Source organism: Zea mays, chromosome 5 (genome assembly GCF_902167145.1).
Source record: "Zea mays cultivar B73 chromosome 5, Zm-B73-REFERENCE-NAM-5.0, whole genome shotgun sequence".
Taxonomy (NCBI): Eukaryota; Viridiplantae; Streptophyta; class Magnoliopsida; order Poales; family Poaceae; genus Zea; species Zea mays.
Genome location: NC_050100.1, coordinates 170,927,443 through 170,937,167, shown reverse-complemented (window position 1 = coordinate 170,937,167; position 9,725 = coordinate 170,927,443). Strand labels below are relative to the sequence as shown.

Sequence of the window (9,725 nt, the reverse complement as noted above, 5' to 3'; positions counted from 1 at the left end):
GTGAAAGGGGAAACAATTGTTGGTCATGGCGTGCAGCCAGTATTTACATTTATTTTCAGATAAAAATCCTGACCTTATTCTATACCCCTGGTTGACGCCCTCGCCTTTTTCATGTCCTGCCCGCACCTCTTCATCCACTTGGCTTTGTTTCATTGTTTGCTTCTTGCACCCAACAGACCAAACATCTCAAAATGCGTATCCCAGCAAAAGGCAACCAAACAGATAGTTTACTAGTGCAGTGAATGAAAAAGAGAGCAAGATTTTATATTTTTTAATTTGTTGGGACCCTCCTCAAAGAGAAGAAACCCTACAAAAATATTGGTATGCTGCTTATATTCCCAGCAAACACACGGTAATCTTTAGTAAAAGGCGAAAGATTAGTTCGCTTTGTGTTCACTGGACAGCTGCGTGATCTTATGAAGCAGCCACGGGCTCCCATAAATAGCAGGACTAGCTGCTGGCATTCACTTAAGCAAGCGATTTGGGATTTGTTTTCTTATAAAAAAACAAAGCGCCGTTGTCAATATATATACTGCAACGGAACGGGCGGCCCGTTACATAGCCAACGCTATGAATCTCCGCGGCCCAGGCGCAACGATGCATGCGGGCCCAAAACGTCGCTTGCCTGGTTGTCCCGTTTGAGTCTTTGCCTTTGCCTGCCCCCACATCGTTGCCCGGTGAACCATAGAATGTGATCGGAATGTAAGACCAAAATATTGGTGGTTTAATTTTATCTCGGACCACAGACCGAAGTGGACGAACTTCATCCAACCAGCCTAAGGCTAACAGTTACTAGTTAAGTTGTTTCTTTCACCCATTAAAGTCATTAAAGTCTTATTCAGTTACTAGGTGAGTGCCCGTGCATTGCAACGGAAACACATTGTTAGCATATGGTGATACGAAGAGATTGTAAGATGCCTCAGTCTATGGTGAGGCATCTTGGTGAATCTTAGTGATTCCTTTGATATCAATCTAGACACTGGAGTACTGGACTGGTGCACTATAGTTGTGGTGTTACTTTACTATCTTACTATCTAAAGATCCCAGCAAAAATCCAAGCAGAAAACAACAACACGTGTGAGATGATGTGATGTGCGTGTTCTAGTAGTTTTCTAACTTGCGAGACTAACTCATATCCTACTAATGGCGCATGAATTCAAGGTCCTTTTTCTCCCTGTTGCCACCCTGCAAACGGCACAACAAAACTTAGTTCACCAATAGTGGTGAAGATTCAAGAACCTATAGATCTCCAACAACGTTCTTGGTTCCTTCCTTGATTAACCATTCACCTGAACACCACCACCACAAGTGGTATTTCAGTACAGGGACGTGACCAAGGCGTTGGCCTCAGAAATCTAATAAAACAAAACTACCTCTAGATTTCAAGCTCGGTTCGTACTCTACCCTCTACGTGTTGTAAACTCTGACTACGAACGCCTGCCAAAAGAAACCAAGAGATTGCTTCAGCAAATATGGTCACAATTTAATAAGGGAAAAAAATCCAGAGACAATAGAGACTATTCCTTACTTCTGGCTTAAATACAACCTAACAAAAAACAGTAAAGCTAAAGCAACAGAACTTAATCATGTTTTACATTGAGCCAATACAACAAACAGCCAAACAGGTGGATGGCACACATGCATCACATGACATGAGCACAGGAGCGTTTGGGACTCACCAGAAAGGCCACCCTAGCGGCGCCCACCTCCGGTTGTGCCTGGAGGCCACCGTAGAATTGGTACTGGCTAGCGCCACCGCCTCCTCCCATCAGAGATCGACAGACGAGGTGCAAAAGCAAATAACACACGACGAGACCGTGACAGGGGAACGTACCTGGTGAAAGTCGCCTAGAGGGGGGTGAATAGACAAATCTGAAATTTATAAAGTTTAAGCACAACTACAAGTCGGGGTTAGCGTTAGAAATAGAAACGAGTCCGAAAGAGAGGGCGAAAACAAATCAACCAAGAAGTAAAGCGAGTGACACGGTGATTTGTTTTACCGAGGATCGGTTCTTGCAAACCTACTCCCCGTTGAGGTGGTCACAAAGACCGGGTCTCTTTCAACCCTTTCCCTCTCTCAAACGGTCACTTAGACCGAGTGAGCTTTCTCCTTAATCAAACGGGTCACTTAGACCCCACAAGGACCACTACAAACTTAGTGTCTCTTGCTTTGATTACAAGTGTCTTGAGAATAAGAATGGGGAAGAAGAAAGCACGATTGCAAAAGCCAAGCGACAAGAGCGACAAATAACACACGGATCACTTTCTCTCTCAAGTCACTAATCACTAATGATCACTTGTCTCAATTGTGGAACTTGGAGAGATTGGAGGCTTTGATTGTGTCTTGGAATGGATTGCTAGCTCTTGTATTGAATGTTGAAGGTTGGAATGCTTGGATTGATTCAATGGAGGTGGTTGGGGTTGTATTTATAGCCACCAACCACTTCCTAGCCGTTGCTCCATTTCTGCCAACCACGGACGGTCCGCGCCCTGGTCCGGACGGTCCGCCCCCTGCACATCAACGGCTGAAAACGCAACGGTCAGCAGTAACGGCTATATCAACGGCTATTTTGCATTTAATGCGTCGTCAGATGTCAGATAAAGGCAGTCGCGGACGGTCTGGTCGTGCACCCCGGACGGTCCGCGAGGACGCTATAATTCATTTTACCGAACCCGTCACCTTCGGGTTTTTTCGGTTCCTCACCTACCGGACGGTCCGAGCCTGAGGCCGGACGGTCCGCGCGTGGTCTCGGACGGTGCTTGTTTTTCCTTCGGACGGTTCGTAGTGCAGAGTTGAGTTTTTGCAGTGGTTCTGTCTGAGGGTCATTTGGGTGTCGCGGACGGTCCGCCGCAAGGGCCCGGATGGTCCGCGCTCAGTCTGTTTTTCCAAAAAGCTTCTCTTGTCCGGAATAATCTACAGTATTCCGAACAGTCGATTTAGAATAGTTGTAGATGAACTTATGCACCTGTAAAACTTATAATCTAGAGCAAACTAGTTAGTCCAATTATTTGTGTTGGGCAATTCAACCACCAAAATCATTTAGGAAAAGGTTTGACCCTATTTCCCTTTCAATCTCCCCCTTCTTGGTGATTGATGCCAACACAAACCAAAGCAAATATAGAAGTGCAGAATTGAACTAGTTTGCATAAGGTAAGTGTAAAGGTTACTTGGAATAAAACAATTTACATTTTTATAAGATATGCATGGATGTTTTCTTCTATTTTAACGTTTTGGACCATGCTTGCACCACATGTTTTGTTTTTGCAAATTCTTTTTGGAAATTCTTGTTCAAAGTCTTTTGCAAATAGTCAAAGGTATATGAATAAGATTTTGAGAAGCATTTTCAAGATTTGAAAGTTTCTCCCCCTGTTTCAAATGTTTTTCCTTTGACTAAACAAAACTCCCCCTCAATGAAATTCTCCTCTTAGTGTTCAAGAGGATTTTAGATATTAATTTTGAAAGGGGTTATACCAATTTGAAAATTATATCAAAAATAAGATACCAATTGAAAACAACTTTCTTTTACTACAAATTTGAAATACTTCATTTTTGAAATTGGTGGTGGTGCGGTCCTTTTGCTTTGGGCTAATACTTTCTCCCCTTTGGCATGAATCGCCAAAAACGGATACTTGTTAGTGAAATATAAGCCCTTTTAATTTCTCTCCCCCTTTGGAAAATAATATATGAGTGAAGATTATACCAAATTGGAGAGCGGTGCGGAGTGACGGCGAAGTATGAATAATTCGATGGAGTGGAGTGAAAGCCTTGTCTTCGCCGAAGACTCCTTTTCCCTTTCAATCTATGACTTATCATGAAATACACTTGAAAATGACATTAGTCATAGCAAAGAAAGAGATATGATCAAAGGTACATAAATGAGCTATGTGTGTAAAATATCAATCAAAATTCCTAGAATCAAGAATATTTAGCTCATGCCTAAGTGTGGTAAAGGTTTTCTCATCTAAAGGCTTGGTAAAGATATCGGCCAATTGTTCTTTGGTGTTAATATAAGCAATCTCGATATCTCCCCGTTGTTGGTGATCCCTCAAAAAGTGATACTGAATGGCTATGTGTTCAGTGCGGCTATGCTCAACGGGATTATCCGCCATGCGGATTGCACTCTCATTATCAAATAGAAGAGGAACTTTGGTTAATTTGTAACCATAGTCCCTAAGGGTTTGCCTCATCCAAAGCAATTGCGTGCAACAATGGCCTGCGGCAATGTACTCGACTTCGGTGGTAGAAAGAGCTACATAATTTTGTTTCTTGGAAGCCCAAGACACCAGAGATCTTCCCAAGAACTGGCAAGTCCCTGATGTGCTCTTTCTATCAATTTTACACTCTGCCCAATCAGCATCTGAATAACCAAGTAAATCAAATGTGGATCCTCTGGGGTACCAAAGGCCAAACTTAGGAGTATAAACTAAATATCTCAAGATTCGTTTTACGGCCCTAAGGTGAACTTCCTTAGGATCGGCTTGGAATCTTCCACACATGCATACGGAAAGCATAATATCCGGTTGTGAAGCACATAAATAGAGTAAAGAACCTATCATCGACCGGTATACCTTTTGATCTATGGATTTACCTCTCGTGTCGAGGTCGAGATGCCCATTAGTTCCCATGGGTGTCTTGATGGGCTTGGCATCCTTCATCCCAAACTTAGTGAGTATGTCTTGAATGTACTTCGTTTGGCTGATAAAGGTGCCCTCTTGGAGTTGCTTTACTTGAAATCCTAAGAAATACTTCAACTCCCCCATCATTGACATCTCGAATTTTTGAATCATGATCCTACTAAATTCTTCACAAGTAGATTTGTTAGTAGACCCAAATATGATATCATCAACATAAATTTGGCATACAAACAAATCTTTTGCGATAGTTTTAGTGAATAGAGTAGGATCGGCTTTTCCGACCTTGAAGCCATTAGCAATAAGAAAATCTCTTAGGCATTCATACCATGCTCTTGGGGCTTGCTTGAGCCCATAAAGCGCCTTAGAGAGTTTATAGACATGGTTAGGGTACTCACTATCTTCAAAGTCGGGAGGTTGCTCAACATAGACCTCCTCCTTGATTGGTCCATTGAGGAAGGCACTCTTCACGTCCATTTGATAAAGCTTGAAGCCATGGTAAGTAGCATAGGCAAGTAATATACGAATTGACTCAAGCCTAGCTATGGGTGCATAGGTTTCACCGAAATCCAAACCTTCGACTTGTGAATATCCCTTGGCCACAAGTCGGGCTTTGTTCCTTGTCACCACACCATGCTCATCTTGTTTGTTGCGGAAGACCCACTTGGTTCCTACAACATTTTGGTTAGGACGTGGAACTAAATGCCATACCTCATTCCTCATGAAGTTGTTGAGTTCCTCTTGCATCGCCAACACCCAATCTGAATCTCTTAATGCGTCTTCCACCCTGTATGGCTCAATAGAAGACACAAAAGAGTAATGTTCACAAAAATGAGCGACACAAGATCGAGTTGTTACCCCCTTATGAATATCGCCGAGGATGGAGTTCACGGGGTGATCTCTTTGTATCGCTTGATGGACTCTTGGGTGTGGCGGTCTTGGACCCTCATCATCTTCCTTGTCTCGATCATTAGCATATGCCCCTTGATCATTGTCCTCCTTTTGAGGTGGCTCATCTTCTTGATCTTCATTTTCATCCTCTTAAGCTTGATCCTCATCTTGGGTTGGTGGAGATGCTTGTATTGAGGAAGATGGTTGATCTTGTGCTTGTGGAGGCTCTTCGGATTCCTTAGGACACACATCCCCAATGGACATGTTCCTTAGCGCGACGCATGGAGCCTCTTCATCATCTAGCTCATCAAGATCAACTTGCTCTACTTGAGAGCCGTTAGTCTCATCAAACACAATGTCACAAGAAACTTCAACTAGTCCAGTGGACTTGTTAAAGACTCTATATGCCCTTGTGTTTGAATCATATCCTAGTAAAAAGCCTTCTACAACCTTAGGAGCAAATTTAGATTTTCTACCTCTTTTAACAAGAATAAAACATTTGCTACCAAAGACTCTAAAATATGAAACATTGGGCTTTTTTACCGGTGAGGAGTTCATATGATGTCTTCTTGAGGATTCGGTGAAGGTAGAGACAGTTGATGGCGTAGCAAGCGGTGTTGATTGCTTCCGCCCAAAACCGGTCCGAAGTCTTGTACTTATCAAGCATGGTCCTCGCCATGTCAAGTAGAGTTCTATTCTTCCTCTCCACTACACCATTTTGTTGTGGCGTGTAGGGAGAAGAGAACTCATGCTTGATGCCCTCCTCCTCAAGGAAGCCTTCTATTTGTGAGTTCTTGAACTCCATCCCGTTGTCGCTTCTAATCTTTTTTATCCTTAAGCTGAACTTATTTTGAGCCCGTCTCAAGAATCCTTTTAAGGTCTCTTGGGTTTGTGATTTTTCCTGCAAAAAGAACACCCAAGTGAAGCAAGAATAATCATCCACAATTATAAGACAATACTTACTCCCGCCGATGCTTATATAAGCTATCGGGCCGAATAGGTCCATGTGGAGTAACTCAAGCGGTCTGTCGGTCGTCATGATGTTCTTGTGTGGATGATGAACACCAACTTGCTTCCCTGCTTGGCATGCGCTACAAACCCTGTCTTTCTCAAAGTGAACATTGGTTAGTCCCAAAATGTGCTCTCCCTTTAGAAGCTTATGAAGATTCTTCATCCCAACATGTGCTAGTCGGCGATGCCAGAGCCAGCCCATATTAGTCTTAGCAATTAAGCAAGTGTCGAGTTCAGCTCTATTGAAATCAACTAAGTATAGCTGACCCTCTAACACTCCCTTAAATGCTATTGTATCATCACTTCTTCTAAAGACAGTAACACCTAAGTCCGTAAAAAGACAGTTGAAAGGGAATTAGGCTTACACCTAGTTCCTAAATGATTTTGGTGGTTGAATTGCCCAACACAAATAATTGGACTAACTAGTTTGCTCTAGTGTACAAGTTATACAGGTGCCAAAGGTTCACGCTTAGCCAATAAAAAGACCAAATATTGGGTTCAACAAAAGAGCAAAGGGATAACCGAAGGCACCTCTGGTCTGGCGCACCGGACTGTCCGGTGTGCCACCGTACAGTGTCCGGTGCACCACCGGACAGTGTTCGGTGCACCAGAGGACTCCAACTCAAACTCGTCACCTTCGGGAAAATCCAGAGGCGCTCCGCTATAATTCACCGGACTGTCCGGTGTACACCGGACAGTGTCCGGTGCCTCAAGGAAGAGCGGCTCTGGAACTCGCCAGCCTCGGGAGATTGCTCCACTATAATTCACCGGACTGTCCGGTGTACACCGGACTGTCTGGTGAACCAGCAGAGCAACGGCTAGTTCGCGCCAACAGCTACCTGCAGCGCATTAAATGCGCGCCAGCGCGCGCAGAAGTCAGACACGCCCATGCTGGCGCACCGGACACTCTGCAGTACATGTCCGGTGCGCCACCGGACATCCAGGCGGGCCCAGAAGACAGTGCTCCAACGGTCGAATCCCAACGGCTTTGGTGACGTGGCTGGCGCACCGGACATGTCCGGTGTACACCGGACTGTCCGGTGCACCATACGACAGTCAGCCTCCACCAAACGGCTAGTTTGGTGGTTGGGGCTATAAATACCCCAACCACCCCACATTCAATAGCATCCAAGTTTTCCAGCTTCCAACCACTATACAAGAGCTAGCATTCATTGCAAAGCACACCAAAGAGATCAAATCCTCTCCCAACTCCACACAAAGCTTTAGTGACTAGAGAGAGTGATTTGTAGTGTTCATTTGAGCTCTTGCGCTTGGATCGCTTCTTTTCTTTCGCATTCTTTCTTGAGATCATACTCACTTGTAATTGAGGCAAGAGACACCAATTGTGTGGTGGTCCTTGCGGGAAGCTTGATTCCCAAGTGATTTGAGAAGAGAAGCTCACTCGGTCTGAGGGACCGTTTGAGAGAGGGAAAGGGTTGAAAGAGACCCGGTCTTTGTGACCACCTCAACGGGGAGTAGGTTTGCAAGAACCGAACCTCGGTAAAACAAATCTGTGTGTCACACTCTTTATTTGCTTGCGATTTGTTTTGCACCCTCTCTCGTGGATTCGATTATATTTCTAACGCTAACCCGGCTTGTAGTTGTGATTATTTTTGAGAATTTCAGTTTCGCCCTATTCACCCCCCCTCTAGGCGAATTTCAATTGGTATCGAAGCCCGGTGCTTCATTAGAGCCTAACCGCTCGAAGTGATGTCGGGAGATCACGCCAAGAAGGAGATGGAGACCGGCGAAAAGCCCACTACAAGCAACGAGAAAGCCTTATCGGGAGAGTCCCGCAACAAGGAGAAGAGGAAGGAAAAGAAGAAGGAGAAGAAGACTTCTTCTCACAAGTCGCATCGGAGTGGCAACAAAATTAAGAAGATGAGGAAGGTGGTCTACTACGAGACCGACACTTCATCGCCATCTACCTTCGGCTCCGACGCGCCCTCCATAACTTCTAAGCGCCATGAGCGCAAGAAGTTTAGTAAGATTCCCCTACATTATCCTCGTACCTCTAGACATACTCCATTACTTTCCGTTCCATTAGACAAATCGCCAACCTTTGACGGTGAAGATTATGCTAGGTGGAGTGATTTAATGAAATTTCATCTAACCTCACTCCACAAAAGTATATGGAATGTTGTTGAGTTTGGAGCACAGGTACCATCCGTAGGGGATGAGGATTATGATGAGGACGAGGTGGCCCAAATCAAGCACTTCAACTCCCAAGCCACAACCATACTCCTCGCCTCTCTAAGTAGGGAGGAGTACAACAAGGTGCAAGGACTAAAAAGCGCCAAAGAAGTTTGGGACGTGCTCAAGACGGCGCACGAGGGTGATGAACTCACCAAGATCACCAAGCGGGAAACGATCGAGGGGGAGCTCGGTTGCTTCCGTCTACGCCAAGGGGAGGAGCCACAAGACATGTACAACCGGCTCAAAACCTTGGTGAACCAAGTGCGCAACCTCGGGAGCAAAAAGTGGGATGACCACGAGGTGGTTAAGGTTATTCTAAGATCTCTTATTTTCCTTAACCCCACTCAAGTTCAATTAATTTGTGGCAACCCAAGATATACACTAATGACTCCCGAGGAAGTAATCGGGAATTTTGTGAACTTTGAATTTATGATCAAGGGCTCACGGAAGATCAACGAGCTTGACGGTCCTTCTACGTCCGAGGCTCAACCGGTTGCATTCAAGGCGACGGAGGAGAAGAAGGAGGAGTCTACACCAAGTAGACAACCAATCGACGCCTCCAAGCTCGACAACGAGGAAATGGCGCTCGTCATCAAAAGTTTTCGCCAAATCCTCAAGCAAAGGAGGGGGAAAGATTACAAACCCCGCTCCAAGAAGGTTTGCTACAAGTGTGATAAGCCCGGTCACTTTATAGCTAAATGTCCTATTTCTAGTGACAGTGACAGGGGTGACGACAAGAAGGGGAGAAGAAAGGAGAAGAAGAGGTACTACAAGAAGAAGGGCGGCGATGCCCATGTTTGTCGGGAGTGGGACTCCGACGAAAGCTCTAGCGACTCCTCCGACGACGAGGACGCCGCCAACATCGCCGTCACCAAGGGACTCCTCTTCCCCAACGTCGGCCACAAGTGCCTCATGGCAAAGGACGGCAAAAAGAAGAAGGTTAAATCTAAATCCTCCACTAGATATGAGTCCTCTAGTGATGAAAATGCTAGTGA

At 45.0% G+C, this 9,725-nt stretch overlaps 1 non-coding gene across 1 annotated transcript; it reads right to left on the bottom strand.

The window, feature by feature from the left end:
- Nucleotides 1-284: 284 nt before the first annotated feature.
- Nucleotides 285-407, bottom strand: LOC111589366 (U5 spliceosomal RNA). Its single transcript, XR_004849795.1, has one exon. It is a non-coding gene; the product is annotated as a U5 spliceosomal RNA (small nuclear RNA).
- Between the last annotated feature and the right edge of the window lie 9,318 nt (nucleotides 408-9,725).